Source organism: Talpa occidentalis, unplaced genomic scaffold, assembly GCF_014898055.3.
Source record: "Talpa occidentalis isolate TD23 unplaced genomic scaffold, MPIMG_talOcc4v2.1 talOcc4.2, whole genome shotgun sequence".
Taxonomy (NCBI): Eukaryota; Metazoa; Chordata; class Mammalia; order Eulipotyphla; family Talpidae; genus Talpa; species Talpa occidentalis.
Window position 1 is genome coordinate 145,264,394 of NW_023602073.1, and position 17,406 is coordinate 145,281,799.

General features: G+C 46.8%; 1 protein-coding gene across 1 annotated transcript in view; it reads right to left on the reverse strand.

Annotated features, from left to right (window-relative positions):
* Positions 1-874: 874 nt before the first annotated feature.
* SCAF8 (SR-related CTD associated factor 8) overlaps positions 875-17,406 on the reverse strand; it is a 174,966-nt gene continuing 158,434 nt past the window's right edge. The window contains exon 22 of the mRNA XM_054697941.1: positions 875-911. The gene's annotated coding sequence lies outside the window, so the exon portion shown is untranslated. The remainder of the gene's footprint in view (positions 912-17,406) is intronic.

Below are 17,406 nucleotides of genomic sequence, written 5' to 3' on the forward strand. Positions count from 1 at the left end.
GGGGCCAGCAAGGCTGCTGGAGGGACCATCCCACGAGGGAAGAAGGGCCTGGACAGACGAGGCCACAGTGCAGCAAGAGCAAAGACCGCAGGCCCCAGCAGGTGGCAGCCGCAGCATGAGGAAGGGGCGTTAAGAGCTGAGGCTGCGGCGGGCGGTGGGGAGCCGGCCACAGGGCCCTTGAAAGTCTAGCTGGGCAGTGGTGTCCAATCCTGCGGGAGACACCAGCCACTCTGGGCCTCCCCAGGGGCGCCACATGCTGGACCCGCATGTGGGTTCAGGTGTCGAGTGGGGCAGCTAGAGTGGGGCCTGGAGACTGAGCAGAGGTGAGCCCCAGGCAGAAGAGGGCCACGAGAAGCAGGGCATGAGGTTGCCCGTTCACACTGGGCGGTTCTTCTCTGTCTGTGCCAGCCCAGGCATTGGGCCCTTGTTGGCCAGATGCTGACTGTGTGTTCATTTTGAAAACGGCACAACTTGGACGGTTCTTTTAGCTGATTTGGGGAAGTGGTTGGAGCTGAAGCACTTATTATCTGGGGTTCTTCCCCTCAGAATGTCCATGGGGGCGGTGGTGGGAAGTCCCCGATGTGTTCCTTATCTTGGTTCTGTTTTAAGGAACAGGCGCAGATGGCTGCGCGGAAAACCTTGCCACACCAGCATTTTGCTTTTCCCAGACATCTGAAAAAATCCAGCATCTAAAGCCAAGGTAATTACGGGTCCCAGGCAGGTGAGCCAAGCCTAATCACCCTGCTAACTCCAGGACAGCTGCTCATTAAGAGCTTGTGAAGACCTGCAGGCACCCGCTGGGAGCAAACGGAACTCACGAACGAACTTACGTTCAAACCAGATGGCCGAAGAGGAAAGCCTCGGTCTTCTGCGAGACTGAGCAGCGCCATCACCTCCTGAGTCATCCCGTCCTAGAAGAAAACAGTAGTAGGCTCATTAAGTTACTCATCTGGGAATTAGTAATTCACACCACATGAAATGAACAATCTCACTTTCCACGGACAAGAGGAAGTACAACTCAGAACAAACTACTCCTGGCTTACGTCCTGCAAAACAACAAAACAAAACAAAATAAAAGCAACAACTTGGTTTTTGAGGCTTGATTCATCCAGGTAACGGAGGACCTGACTTTCCACTTTTACGATCAGGTCAACTAAAGCGTCCCGTGGGGAGACACGCAAGGTCACAGAGAGAAAAGGTGTTTGGCAGTGGACTTGATTCAGACGCCAAAGCTGAGATCTGTTTTTATAGGAAAGATGTCTCGTCAGTGTTACTATGTTCTAGGGCACATACAATGAAGGACTCCACAGTTCTGGGGTCACAGAATTTGGGGAGTGAATGGTATTCTCTTTTCAGAGATGAAGAAATGAGGTCCCTCTGATGGGTGGCCCAGCAGCCGGTGACCAGTTGAGTCAGAAGCTCCCCAGCAGAGGCTCCCCAGCCAGGCTCTCTCTGCTCCAGCAGACTTAATTTAGGCGTCACAGTTCTGAAATAACTGCGCTTACAAAGTCTTTCAAATCACCAAACAGTCTAAATTTCACATCAATCTCAAAGTTACCTTACACTCTTTTAAAAAAAAATTTTTGTCTTATAGTGTTTTCAAATGTGGAAGTAATTTCACTTTTGCAGAGAAATTCCAATCTGAAAGTTGTCTGAAATGATTCCCACCAGGGTGTGGTAAAAAGCTCTCCCTAATGACCTTCCCATATTTTCAGCCAACGCCTGACCTTGCTACACTCCAGAAAGAAATCGCTGCCCCCAAAGAGTCTTGGTCCCCGGTTGCTGGAATCTTAGAAAATCTTAGCGCATTTGAGCTGGTGAAGGTCTTAAGTCAATGGAGTTCAAACCTTTCATTACAACTTAAAGAAACTGCAGTGCGATGAGGTGGTCAATTAAAGGGAGAGCTAGATCTAGAAAACCTGAGATGGGTTCATGGAGCATCTGTTGGCGCAGAGTCCCCATTCAGTTCTCACAATGGCCCCACAGGTAGCATGGGCACGGAGGGCACAGAGACTCAGAGAAGCCAAGTTCTTTTTCTCAACTACCATCACCCGAGCCTCCGCTGCAAGCCAGGCACCTTGGTGCAGTGGCCACGCTCACCGCTGCACACAGTGAGACCAGCAGGGAGGGGCCTGCAGACGCAGGATCAGAACTGGCACATAGAGCCACCCCAGAGGAGGAGCCCAAATCTAGCCTTGGGTGCCAGAACTATGGGACATGCTGGAGGGTCGACCAGCACCGGCCAGGTCTGGACGGGTTCCCAGAGTCCTGTTGCGGAGAGAGACCAGGGCCTCCCAGGAGCCCCAGAGGCCCGGAGAAGTGCCAGTCAGCCCCAAGCCCTTTCAGATCTCAATCCTAGAGCAGCAAAGGGCAGCATCCCCTTGGGGTGGCGGGTTGCTGCGCTGGCCCTTACCCAGACATAACAGTTATTAAATTTTCTGTCCTTTTAATTAAACTTCCTTCAGGCATATTCTCACTGCCATGTTTACAAGCGGAGGGTTTGTGACACTGGGCGGCCACGTGGAGATGCTGGCTCAGGTTTCTGAGCGTGGATTCCGGGCAAGAGAAAAAAGTTCTCCCTCTGAAGTCACCTGGCTGTTTGAGTTTAAGCCTCTCTGATGTGGGTTTAAGTGACTATAAGAAGCAGGTCGGTGTGCAGTCAAATTCATTGTTATTTTGGAGACTTTGTTATTGCACATTTATCTTTTTAACAAGCCATGACATGAGACAATGTCAAAATTGCCTGTTACTGCATCCATTCTTTTTTTTCATAGATTTATGATGATAAGTCAAGAATTGGGTCCTATAACAATCCCAGAATAAACATCCCCCCAAATGCATGAAAAAGTAATGACTAGAGGTTTCCGTTTTGTGTTTCCTCACCCCCCACATGTTAACAGAAATGTTCAAATAACAGGGTCTTCAGCAGACTCCCTTAACTATAGGTTACAGTGAGGACACTGGCAGGAGAGGTAATTAGGGTAAGAGTTTTTTCTCTATTAAAAAACAAACGAGGGCCTCCCTGGTGGCACAAGGTGGTGGGTTAAGACGCAACCTATGAAGCTATCCGCAGCCACTGCAGCACGAGTTCAATCCCCGGCCAGGGAGGTGACCCACATGACGCAGCAGACCTCTCCTGTCTTGCCCGCTGCTCCCCTCAGCAGTGTATTTCAGTCAGTCTGTCTGTTCTGTTTCCCACTCTGTCTCTGGTGAAAACTCTCACCCCACCCCCACAACTCCGGCTTGTACCCCAGTTCTTGTATGCATAAATAAATAAATCTTAAAAAAAAAGAAACAAACGAGCTAGATCACTTGAATTCTAAGGTATTCTTCAAGCACTCACCATTTTAATTATTATTATGAGGCTAATGAGCAATCAAGTAAGAAATGAAAGTGCTGGTGGCCACAAGTGAAAGAAAACACTTGACGTGTTTTCACACTTCTTTATATTTAAGGCGAGGACTGAGGTTTAACTCATATTTTCAAGGATCAATGTTCATTAGGGAGGGAGTTTAATGAATAATTGTTCTTTGTAGCAGGAGAGCGATGGATGTTGGTTTTTAAATGGGTCCTATTATCTCTGTGATGTGGGCGAAGAAGCAGGAGTGGAGAAGCTGAATAACTCCCAAAGGCTCAAGTGGTGGCACAACCAGAGTGGAAAATCAGGGCCCTGTGACCCCAGAGGCCTGGCATTTTAACTCCTAGCCTCACGCATGACCGTTGGTTGTTGGCTGGCTTGTCCTTAGAGTCATGGGCTGTTTTGTCTAACACATACATGAGTGTGTGTAAAATAATGATTGTATCTATTACAATGATTATATATTATATCTGTTACATTATAAAATAATGATTATATATATACACATATCTCACACCTTTCACAAATACAGTGGCAAAACCACCTCATCTTTTCTATTGTTAATCTACATTCCAATGACGTTATTTTGCTTACTAAGATTTATTTAAACATTTTTTTAAAGATTTATTTATTTATGCATACAAGAGCTGGGGTACAGACCAGAGATTTGGGGGGTAAGAGAAGTCACCAGAGACAGAGCAGGGAACAGAACAGGCAGACTGACTGAAATACACTGCTGAGGGGAGCAGCGGGCGAGTCAGGAGAGGTCTGCTGCGCCATGTGGGTAGCTCCCTGGCCGGGAATCGAACTTGTGCTGCAGAGACTGCGGATTGCTTCATACTGCAGTGCTTAACCCTTTGGGCCACCAAGGAGGCCCTGCTTTCTAAGCTTTCAAATTATATTTATTTTTAGGTCTCAGCGTGTTTTGGTTGTTGACTTCGAGCAAAAACAATAGATTATTCCAATAACAGAATAGGATTAACTCAAAGAAAACAACAGAAGACGGCGGGCTGGAGAGTGGGGTCATGGCAGACCCAGGGTACATCCCTGAGTCCAAAGCTATGATCCCCAACATCACCTCTGGAGGCCTCAACCTTGGTCCCATTAGAGACAAGGCCGCATCCCCCCATCAACGATGCCGGGCATGTAGAGTCTCACAGTTGTCATGTTTACAAACATACAGGCCGTCTCTTTCTAGCCTCCCCCCATTTCATATAAATAGGGTTCTGCATATTAATGCACACACAGTTACAAGTAGGTATACCATGATGTCTTGAGGGGAAAAGAAGCCTCAAGATAAGATGCAACACAATGTAACTAGAGTGAGTATGTTTGCTGGTAGAATTTAACTTAAACATTTTAAGTTCTACTTAAAGTTTCCATGGGTAAACTGTAAGAGGATAGAGGAAGTAGCCACAGTTTAAAAATATTAAAGATATATTCACTATTTTTATTTATTTATTTTTTTAAAGATGTATTTATTCATGCATACAAGAACAGGGGTACAGGCCAGATGTGTGGGAGGGTGAGAGGATTCACCAGAGACAGAGCAGGGAACAGAACAGGCAGACCGACCGAAACACACTGCTGAGAGGAGCAGCAGGAGAGACAGGAGAGGTCTGTTGCACCATGTGGGATTCTCCCAGGCCAGCCGGGAATTGAACCAGCGCTGCAGAGCTTCACAGAGCTGCGCTCAACCACCTGCGCCACCAGAGGAGGCCCTATTCACTATTTTCAGATGGGCAAGATTAAACTTTTAAATCTAGGCATGCATATTTGGGTGCATTAGCATAGAAGTCAATGATTAGCATAGGAGTTTGATGATTAGCATAAGAGCTCAGTGATTACCATAGGACTTCAGTGATCAGCTCTGAGTTTAGTGATAAGCATAGAAGTTAGCAGAGTGGTACTGGTGGGGCTGGTGAGGGTCCTGACATTGGGTGGGCATATATGAAGGGGCCCCTGGAGTATTAAGTACTCTTTTTTGGCTTGACTTGGGTGGGGTCCTCTTACAGTAATTCAGTAACCATACACTTGATTTGTGTGGCTCTGTATCTGGAGTTTTTCCTCTTAAATGAAAGGGATTTCCATTAAGAAATCATATGTTTGCAACAGGGAACCAAAGTAGAACGATCATTTCCTTGTTCATTCCAGGTCCAGTCAGACAAAAATAATGATCACGAAAGCCCATGTTCCCTGCCCCAGAGGCTGGCTTTCCCGGGACCGTCATCAGTCACTGTGGGACAGCAGGTGGTGTGACCCCACTTGCTGGGGACATATTCATGAGCCTTTGTTGTGCCAGCACCTGGAGATGTTATTAGATATAGAACTAAATTATAAAAGGTTGGAAATCCAAAATGCACAGATTCTTATTTTATTGTTTTAGGTTTTTTTTTTAAGATTTATTTTTATTTATTTATGCATGAAAGAGCTGGGATGTAGAGCAGAGGTGTGGGGGGGCAGTGAGAGGACTCATCAGAGACAGAGTGGGGAGCAGAACAGGTAGATTTACTGAAATATTCTGCTGAGGAGAGCAGAGGGCGAGACAGGAGAGGTCTGCTGCACCATGTGGGTAGCTCTCTGGCCGGGGATCAAACTCATGCTGCAGTAGCTGCCAACAGCTTCATTGTGCTGAGTCTTAACCCCTTGCACCACCAGGGAGGCCCTCTTTTCTTTTAGGTTTTTTTTTTTCAAGATTTATTTATTTATACAAGAACAGGGATACAGGCCAGATGTGCGGGAGGGTGAGAGGATCCACCAGAGACAGAGCAGGGAACAGAACAGGCAGACTGACTGAAATACACTGCTGAGGGGAGCAGCGGGTGAGACAGGAGAGGTCTGCTGTGCCATGTGGGATTCTCGCCGGCTGGCGGGGATCGAACCCGCACTGAAGAGGCTGCGGACAGCTTCACAGTGTGGCACTCAACCGCCTGCGCCACCAGGGAGGTCATCTTTTAGGTTTTAAGCAAGTTTAGAGCAGCTCAAAATTTCCTCTCCTGACAGAAAGGGTCAAGATTAACCCCAGGTGAATTCTACCGAACAGCACACCAGGACCAGCAGGCCCATTTACTGAGAATACCTGCTCTTGGGCTCCCCACCAGCCCTGGCAGCACCCCTACTGCACCCCGACTCGGCCACTGGCTAGAAAAGAAGGCAGCCGTGAAGAACACCAGCTGCCGGCCGTGGGTCCAGCTCTCCAGAGTCTGACTCCGCTCCTTTTCCTGGAGCGGAATAAAACACTTGGCCCTTTCAGTTTATTTTCACAGAGGGCTGCCTGACAGAGGAGCACAAAGAGTGGGGAAGCCACAAGCATGTGGACCAGAATGATTTCCAATCACAACAAACACGCCCAAGGAGGGAGGAAGACGGTAAGTGATATATTTCCTTTGCAACATTCCTTAAAATTAATGCCCAGGCCTGGAGGAGGCAGCCTCATGGCTTCCCCTCGGTGAGGAAGCCCACCACATCAGGTGCGCATGCCGTGTCTCTGGATCCGCCTGCATGGTGCCAGGCCCCACTCCCGACCACAGTTGGGGACCACAGTTGGGGACATCATGACGTTGTCTGGGCTGCCCAGACCTCAACAAGGCTCCTCTCCCTTCTCTGGAATGGCTCATATTGCCCAAGAGGCAAAGTCTAAACAAATGAGCAAATGACCGTGGTGTGTGTGCGCGCACGCGTGTGTGTGTGTGTGTGTGTGTGTGAGACATATGTGAATATATATATCATGAGCTACAGGTTTTATGTGCAGTTCTGATATATTATATATATATCATAAGCTACAGCATATATCATAAGCTACAGTTCAATCAGCTCATCTGGACGGAAATGACATCAAATACCAACCAATGCATCTAGTCAGTGAAAATCCGGATGCTCTTAAAACACAGTGGGATTCAGGAAAACTGATGAAAGTCAGTAAAATTCATTCCCACATCTTAGGGTGCAAACGTTTTGGCAGCAGATATCGACATATGCATAAGTTATTGTAATTGATCCCAGTGAGTGCAATCTGGCCCTGATCTGGTGTACCAGTCTCCCAGCCAGAGGATTCCCAATCATTCACATTTCCTGTTTCCAAGATGTTGAATTTTTTTCTATCCAGAAATGTGCCAGGTTCTTTGGTACCTGCACATCTTTGCTTCTTCCCCAGTAAAGATATGGAGATGAATGCCCTCTCTCAGTCTCTGCCCAGAAAAGCCTGACCTTTCCTTCAAGACTCGGCCCAATCACTCCAGCCCTGTAAAGACTTCCTTAATGCCATGAAGCATAACAGTTTGCTCCTTTTGTAGGGTTGCCCACTTTCAGTTAATATCCCTACTTGCAGCAAATTCTGGTTGTATTGCAATCATGAGTTTAAATGACTGTGCTTTCTGCTACATTAAGGGCAGGCCCTGTATTTTAAGGAACGGTGGCTTCACCGGCTCCTTCCCTACTACTTAACATACAAGTGGGTCAGCAATCAGATGTAGAGTGGTGAAGGTCAGCAGAGGACACCAGATCCTCAGAACAAGGGGCATAAAGACATCCCACCTAAAGCAGCCATCCTTTGTGCTACCTAAGCCCCCAGGAGCCTGTCCCTACCCAATTGGGGGAAAGATAATCTCTTTGTGACTGAACCTAGGCCAGGCCCCCAATGGCTTTGGTCTCCATGGTGCTGGGGTAGCATCGGAGGGAGGACTGAATATCTAAGGATGGGCACCTATGGATGCAGTTGAGTCTTTGGGCTTCCCTGACAGTAGACGCCGCTATAGCTAACGCCAGTATCTCCTGCTCCTTTTGAGACTGGTGATTAAGAACCTGGGTTCCATGCAAGCACTTTCCAGAAGTGGTGAACCTTGACTGAAGCCAATATGTTAAGGCCATGGAAATAAATATGGAAGAAGAAATGAGGGGTTTATATATGATATAAAGTACGAATGATTTCCCTCCCTTCCTTTCTTCTCTCCTTCCCAAATGTGGGAAAATAATTTGTATAGCTGGTAAGTTTTCATTTTAATATCTCTGAACATAGAATATTATTAAAAATTCCATTTTTATGGCCTCCCTGGTGGTGTAAGGGGTTAAGATACAGCACTATGAAGCTGTCCACAACCTCTGCAGCATGAGTTCGATCCCCCGCTGGCCAGGGAGCAACCCACATGGTGCAGCAGACCTCTCCTGTCTTTCCCGCTGCTCCCCTCAGCAGTGTACTTCAGTCCATCTGCCTGTTCTGTTCCCCACTCTGTCTCTGGTGAATCGTCTCACCCACCACACCTCTGGCCTATACCCCAGCTCTTGTATGCATACATAAATAAATCTTTAAAAACAAAGTCCATTTTTAAAAAACCCAATTCAACTAGGTGAAATTAATTTTAGTCATTCATTTCATTTTTGCTTATCCCACGGAAGAGGAAGTTGCCCCAAAGAAATGTCTCCCAAAGTGAGACATTTCAAGCCATTGATATTTATTACAGATGAACTTTCATTAATTAATCCACAACTTGGGCCTCCCTGGTGGTGCAAGGGGTTAAGCACCGCACTATGAAGCAATCCACAGCCTCTGCAGCACAAGTTTGATCCCCGGCCGGCCAAAGAGAAACCCACATGGCGAAGCAGACCTCTCCTGTCTCTCCCGCTGCTCCCCTCAGCAGTGTATTTCAGTCAGCCTGCCTGTTCCGTTCCCCACTCTGTCTCTGGTGAATCCTCTCACCCCCCTCCTCCCCCACACCTCTGGCCTGTACCCCAGCTCTTGTATGTATAAACAAATAAATCTTTAAAAAAAATTAATCCGCATCTCTCTCTGGTTGAAATTGGTGATGATCCCAAGAAAACTTACTGAGCCAAAACCCAAACAATAGTAAACGTAGGCTAGTGTGTGTGCACACAGAGTAAGCGTCTGTATGTCAATAGTCACCAGGACTCACAGAAAAGGTCAGGTGGACTTGGTCATGGGCATTCACCTGCCAGACTACCCATGGGCTGCAGGGCAGCTGGACACTGCTGCTTTACCAGGCCAAAGGCAGCAGCGATGAGGATACAGTTTCTTCTCAAATATCTGGGATCCCTGGCTCATCTCCCTGTGACCCTGGGGGTTCCAAGTTGCTTTGCCTCCCTTTCCATGGAGACAGAGGGGGCACGCCTCCCACTTTTTTGGCAAAAGCACAGTTGATGGACTTGGCCCCTCTCCAAAGGGCCCCTCCTCACACTAACTCCAGCTCCTTTTGTCCAGAAGACGACAGCAGCCTGCCGTTTGTGTGCTGAAGCCTCTAGGTAAACCTCGTAAGTCAACTCCAGGATTATAGCTTCAAGCCACAGAAGAGAAAGCTGGAATTCAGAGTGCTTACCCAGAAGATATTCAGTCAGGAGAAGCCTTTCTGGTAAGTTCTAAAGGAAACCAAAGACAGGCTGTTCATGTTGGAGAAAAGCACATTCCAGGGGGTGGTTTTCCCCTTGGTGCAGCCAAGTCTTGCCGGAGCAAAATTTGCTGCCCGTTTCTCTTCTTAAAAGACGAAAACAACATCACTTTTGAATTCTTCATGTAAAACTAACTTCAGAGAAACAATAGGGCACAGCTCATGAAGTCTGGCTAGGAAGAAATTTCAAAGCCACCCATCTGCCATATCCAGCCCCTCAGACTGAAGGCCAGCTTAGTCCGGAGTATGGCACTGTCTTGCCAGACAGCCCCAGAGAGGACAGCAGGAATGTGAGTATCAAGGTGCAAACATCAGTCAAGTCTCAACTCCCATTCTGCCCTGCGGATGAATAGGGTTAAAGGGGAGACACACCCTACCCCCAAGTCCCCCCACACTACACCCGGCTTACTGTCCTGACCTGTCCATCTGCATACACCCTAACTTAAACCTCAGCCACCGAGCAAAGGGCTTGTGTTTAACTTTTCCATTTAATGCCAGTGCTTTCTTCCAGCTCCCCAATCTGGCCATAATTAAAATCATATTGGAGCAAATGTTGACTGGTATGAAAAGTTGTACCATATGTACAATTCACTAGCTGTAGAACTTGGCATGTCCCTAGCCAACCCATTAAGAGGGGCGAGCCTGGCTTATTTTGGAGTATACATTATATATTTTGGATCGGTTCTGCTTCTCCCTTCTATTAACAGCGCAGGATGCTTAATTAACCCCTTGTCGGCGGTCCCTACGAGGTGTTCCTACATTCCAACAGTGAGGACCACTGTGCTTTCACTCAAAAACTATTTGGCTCATGGAAAAATTTCCATTTTCAGAACCCAAATCAGCTTGCTCAGCCTTGACCAAGCCTGAGCAGATACCATCAAAGCCTCCGAGGGCAGCGAGTGGAAGAAAGGCAGGTGGGGTCTTGCCTTGAGTCCTAAAGGCAGGGAGCACTCCTTGAAGCTTGAAAGAGGTAATTTTAGGACAAAAAGAGGAAGGACTGTACGACCGCAGATAATCAAACTATGAAACCTCAGTCCCAAGAGGCAGCTGATACAATGGAAACAGAATCAAGGAGGAGTTAGCGAGGTCCTGCAGACAGAGCCATCTTTGAGAACATTCCTGGCATTCTGAGACTGAGACCAGAAAAGGGAAACCTTCCCACCTTATCACACCCCCCTTCCTGCGCAACAATAAAAGCCCAGGGCCTGGTCAGAGGAGTCCCAGGTTGGACTGGGGGTTGGGGGGCTGGGGGTGGGGAGGTTGGGGTTGGGGGGGGTGGCTCTGCTCAGATTCCCTCTGTAGCTGTGAAGTATAAAGAGCTACAAAGTCGCAATTTTGCTTGCTTGAAGACATTCTTCAATATAGATTTCAGAATGAGTTGAGGTCTCTCTAAACATGTGACACAAAGAAACACATGTTCTTAATCTGTGGGTTTAAAATTGTTGTAGAATTACATCAACAAGACATGTCTCAAAAGAAGACTCCTACCCTCCAACGCAAGAGCATCAGGGCGTGCAGGATGAAGCTTTCTAGTCTCATCTCTTACAACAAATCCGTTAAGGTTCCTTAAAAAGGGACTTTCGTGTGGGGCTAAAAACAAGAGTTTTGGGAGCCTGCAGGGTTGGTCTGTGATGCAGGCAGGATACCTGGCTCCCCCGTACCAGGGTCCTCGCTTCACTCATCGGTTCCCAAGCCAGAACTCAGATCCTGGGTTCTCACTCCCAATGCAAAGCTCCTCAACAGAGCAGAAGGCAGCAAATGAGCCAGAGGGATGAGCGGCTCGTGCAGGAAGGTGCTGCGGCTCTGGAACCGCCGAGGTCATGTGCTCAGCTCAGGGGCCCAGTGCGTCATGGCAAACAGGAGAGTTGAAGGTCAAGTGAACAAGCAAATAGAAAAAAGGAACATAGGGAGATCTTATCACAGGAATCATGTGCTGAAAAGTAAGGGTCAGAAGAACAGGCAACGGGAAGGGAGAACCAGCAGGAAAGAAAAGGCCAGACAGTAACTGAGCCAGGGAATGAAGGGCTGGGTTGACCAGCAAGCCGCGGGGTGTGCCCGCCACACAGGACTGCAGCGGGCAGGCGGGACAGGCATACCTGCAGCGATCCAGTCTCAGAAGAGACCCCCGGACACAATACTAACAACTTGTGGCCTCTTTGTTCTTATCTTTTCATTAAAGTGCTGTGATTCCTGACTCGCTCACATGTGAAGGAAAAAGCAGGAAAGAAGTTTTTCCACGTTTCCCCCTTTCTTACAGCTAGTAGAGAAAAATTAATGGACTCCAAATGTCTTTCTCCCCTTTGAGATGTGATTAAATCACAGCAAGAGAAGTGACAAATTTAGATGATGCATCAGATTATTCTGAAGTGATACCTTAAGCCGCCCTCCCCCAGCCTTCCGCAGTAATAGAAGTTGAGGGGAAATGGCAGGGCCTTTCATGGGACGGGAGAGCAAAGGCCTTTTCTCATGTTCTATTTTTTTTCAGCTAAAAACAAAGTGGAAAAAAGCCACATTCAATTTGGGGACCTGCCACTGGGACCAGCATGGATTTAGTGGACGCACAAAGGCTTTCTTTGGCATCAGGGAGCGTTACTAACCTATCTGAGGAAAACAGACGGGAAGAACAATAGATGCGAGATGTACTCTGTGAAAGAAACACTATTGCGTTTATCACAATCTTGATTCTAAAAATAAAAGAATTCACTTGGGAACCCAAGTGTCTCTGGGTGGGATAGGTTAGATGATTCTATATACTAGTCTGAGTACGAAGTCTTATCTTTTTTCCACAGATTAGTCTCTAATGTTTTCCTGACTTTCTCCTGCTCTTTTTCTCAATCCAATTTACATTACATTTCATGAAAAGATGAAAGCCCATTGGAAATCAACATCCTGCTCTATTTAATACATTTTCAGACTTCTTCCTCTTACCTAATGAAAGTGTAGTATTTTCATCTTGGAGATTTCTTCCCAACCACCAAATGTGTTCAGTTCTTTTTAATTTGGCTACCTGGCTCAATTTAAGCTTGTATGCTCCTATTCCCAACTATTACACAGAGTGGATAATAGAAGATCTTCTGTTTTCTAGCTCCTTGTGAATTAGAAAAGAAGGCAAGAAGTCTCAAATTAAACTAAGAAAACATTAACATAGAAATAAGAATACTTTCAGACCAGTCCAGTCTCCACAAGCACACACAGCTTAACTGATAAGGAACATAAGATGCTTGAACCAAACAACTACTGTTGTATAATCTTAGCAGAGTGTACACAATTTTGAAATCTGTTATTTCTGCAGGCTGAGAGGATTGTTAGCTCCTGTCACTGCAGGAAATTGAAAAATTCTCTTCTGAGAAGCTGGTTAGGCTGAGAAGCTGGTGAGGGTGGGGGTGAATCTGCCTGCAGCACCAGGAGGCCCTCTGAGTGTTGCAATAAGCCTTGCACAACACCATCTGGTGGTGAAGTGGGTGGCTGGAAGATAATGAACAGGTCTCTGCTTCAAGTGTCACTTAGTTGTATAGGTAAAACTTGAATCTCAACCTCAAAGACTCATCAGCATAATCAAACATTGAGGCTGGAGAGCCCTGGAGGAACCCATTCTGACAGCCTGGGGTTCCAGAGGTTGTAAGACACTCCTTGGAGAAAGACGTCTGATTCTAATTGGGCAGAGGCAATTTGCTCTGCTCACTAGAAACTCATCCTGTCTAGATCACAGGGCTGCTCTCAAGTGTGGGAGTGAAGAGGAAATCCTCTGTAGCTCACTTGCCAAGCTAAGACCTCAAGTTCACTTTCATAGCAATTATAATCAATCTCAAGATGTCCTTTGGGTTACAAAGGCTGCTGAGACAGCTGCTTCTTCATTAGGGAGAAAATTAAATAGAAACCTATCATGAGCGGAGCACCCATTGGCCGACACCAGCTCAGTCTCCCAGTGGATGGCCAACCTCAGTGAATGGCTGTGCATTTTTGTCTAGATGTTCTATCAATTAACTGACAGGGGGATGCTAAAATGCCCAACTCTAAGAACACATTTGTCTATTATGACCTTACATTGTCATTATTTTCTCCATGCATTTTAAGCTCTTCATTAGGTGTGTGCAGATTTCTGACTTTATGTGTTTCTTGAGATCACCCCTTTTATTTCTGGTAATTTTGATCATCCAGAAGTCTATTTTATCTTTTATTAATGTGGTCACTCAAGCTTTCCAGTGCATACCATTTATATGACATATTTACTCCATCTTTTTACCTTCAACCTGTACATATTTACATTAAAAGCAGCTTATCCTGGGGTTTTCCTTTTTCTCCAGTCCCCACCTTCCCACTGTGTCCCCACAAACTTCTTAACAGTAGAGAAAGGAAATTTTCCCTGTCTCCTTAAGATTCCATCTAATTCCATGTGATTCTACATACTAAAAGAATTATAGATATGTTTAAGTTCTCCTTATGGTAATTTTTATAGAATCTATGCCTTTAAATTGGAGTGTTTCAACTATTTACATTTAATGTTAATTATTGATGTGCTGTATTTAAGTCTGCTAGTCTAATTCATTTTCTGTTTGTCCCATCTGGGTTTGTTGTTGTTGTTTTCCACTCCTTTGCTCCTCCTCTTTTAACATATTCTGTAATAATTAATTATTTTTAGAATTCCATTTTTACTTCCCTTTTGTCTTTTTAGCCATGTCTCTCTGCATTTTCTTCATTTCTAATATCTTTTGATAAATAACAAAAACAACCACCTTAATAAGCTCTGCCTCCAGTAACTACATGAATATAATGAATTATATAATTGGCATCCAAGCAGAACTGAGAATCCCGCATGTCCCCCCCCCAGTCCCTCCATGTCTCCCCAAAGTCCACAACAATAGGGAAAAGCAGTTCTCGCTATCTCTTGAGATCCTGCCTAGTGTTATGTTTCCTCATATTAAAATAATTACAGAATTTTTCTTTAATTTCTCATACAGTAATTTATATAGACTCTAATCCCTAGATCTTCATAACCTCCTTCTTAAGAATTCAAATGCCTGCACTTCTATTTTGTTTTCTCATGCTTCTTCCATAAATGACATTTCTACTAATAAAGGATTGTAATCCTTTCTCTGAAAATACATCTTAAAAATGAGTTTCAGACCTGAGAAGACTGAAGAAATCTAAAGCTTGCAAGGAGCTCCCTCTTGAGGGAATTTTTGCAAGATGCTGAAAGTGTGCATTGGTATAAATTGTTATGACAGATCCAGCATAGAAGCTAATAAAATTCATGCGGAAGATAGAGTGGCTCAATTATGGATGTAAATATCTTATTACTAAAAATGATTCTAACTCCTAAAAGACCATTTCAGTAGAAAAATAAACAGAGTGTCTCACAAAATGTACTCCCTAAATATAAAATAATAAAAAGCTGGAAATGCACTAATGACCAGAAAGGTAAACATGACTCCACAGCTCTGGTGCTCTTGTTGGTTTGCGATATCACTCTTGACCTTGGAAAAAGGCAGGGAGATTGGCGGTGAGTGTGGCTTTGGTGTGTCACCCAGCGGACTTCTGAGTCAGAGGAATCAAGGTTAGGACATTGACAGTCACTCCACAGTTGTGTGCTCTTGGGCATATTTGAAAATTCTCTTAATCCGTTGCAAAAGGAGGGAAGGTGATGAGACCCCACCTCTGAGGGTGTGAAGAGGACTGAGTAGTAGAAGGCCCTTAGCACAGAAACTACTTTGACTACTAAGTGTTCCTGGGACTACCTATATTTAGGGGATGGAGCGGGGAGCACAATGCCCATATTTAAAAGAAAATATCACCAAATCACCTTCTGTCATTCCTCATTATTGCACACTTTCTACTTTTAGGGTTAGTAAGAAAACAAATTTTTCTCTCGATTTTCACCGCCCTTTTGGAACATCATCTGGGCTGAAACACGAATGCCGATGAAGTTCTCTAAGGTGGTGGACAGAGCTGCTTGAGCCAGCATGGACAACTTGGAGGAAGTCAGTTAAATCACTTGGCTGATTTTCCTAGATCAGCCAAACATTTGGCACACGGATTAGGCTGCGTCACCTCCTTAAGCTCCAGGAGCTTCCTGACCTGACAGTGGAGACGTGGGAGGAACATTTCCTATCCGGCTCTGCGGCCTTGCTCCCGATCCCTCTGGCTCCAGCCTGGCATGGGAACAGAGGTGCCCACTCTTATGTTAATGCAGCCTCCAAGGGGATACATCTTGGGACCTTCTTTATCAGCTCCGAGTCTCCTATGGGTTTTTGATTACTTGTTTATTTTAGGACCTCACCTCTGCCCACATATTCAAACAGCACACAGAGCTGGGAATCCAGCAGGAAAGTGTGCTATTGAACAATCTTAGAGAAATAAGAAAGACAAAGGCAGGGAAATAATGATTGGCTTCCAGCAGATTCAATAGTGGGTGCTGGGGAAGCACCCGCCTCGGTGAACACGATAGTGATAAGATGAGAAGGACTACCTGCCTGCCCAGGGAGACAAGGTCTGGGCGTGAGGAACCTGGAAGACCCAGAGGAACAGTAGGAAAACAACCTTGCTATCAGGGGGGCCTCCCTGGTGGCCTAGGAGTTAAGTCTCAGCGCTACCACCATGAAGGCCTGAGTTCAATCCCTGGCCAGGGAGCTGACCCACATGGCACAGCAGACCTCTCCTGTCTTGCCTGCTGTCCCCCTTAGCAGTGTATTTCCCTAAATCTGCCTATTCTGCTCCCCACTTTGTCTGGCAAATCCTCTCATCCCCCGCACACCCCGGGCCTGCACCCCATTTCTATGCAAAAATAAACAAAATCTTTATAACAAACAAAAACCAACTTTGCTCTGAGCCCAGGGACTTTCTCAGGCCGCCCCCAACTGTCAGAGAGCTCAGGCCACAACCTCACGCAGGGCACACCCCGCCTTGAGACAAACCCAGTATCCTCCCCGAGCCTCAGTTCCCTCTAAAGCCTGGGAGGAGGCGCAGCCTGAGAATCGGGTAGGTTGGCACAGCTCACGCTGCGACTTGCCGGCTCTAACACCTCGGGCCGAACAGTGGCGAGTTTCGCATGCGCTGAAGCTCACACAGGCGTTGTGATAAAACAAGGTATTTCTTGCCGTGACACACCACTGCTGTGCCCTCGGCCCAGAGGATGGGGATTTCCAGTTTCTACTTGGCCGCTAGGAACCCCCGGGAGGAAACGATGAGCGAGGAAACGACGGCCAGGGTGAGGGTTTGCCCCCTTGCTGTTCAGCGAGCCTCTCTCTGCAGGCTTCCCCGGAGCTCGGGTGACAAGCAGAACCTTCCCGAGGGCACAGAGGTCGCCCCCAGCGGGACTCCATCGATGCTGGCTCCCCGCCCAGTGTGGCTCCGGGCTTGCAGGGGGGTGATGTGACACACAGCAGGGAGGCAAGGTCGGGGTGGGGGGGTCAGGGCCGCAGTGACAAGTGGGGGGGCTGCGACAGGACCCTCCGTCCCACCCTCCTCTCGGGACACAGACAGTCTGGGAAGGTCCCAGAGGAGAAAAGTGAGGGCACAGAGTGGGTTTCCCCACAGTCTCGCCGTGACATCTTGTCAGATCTCGACCAGCCCATTAAATGCAAAACTCAAAAGGGAGGGGATGCGAGGAGCTTTGAAAATCGGGGACAGAGGGCTGGGAGCCTGCAGCTCTGGCCT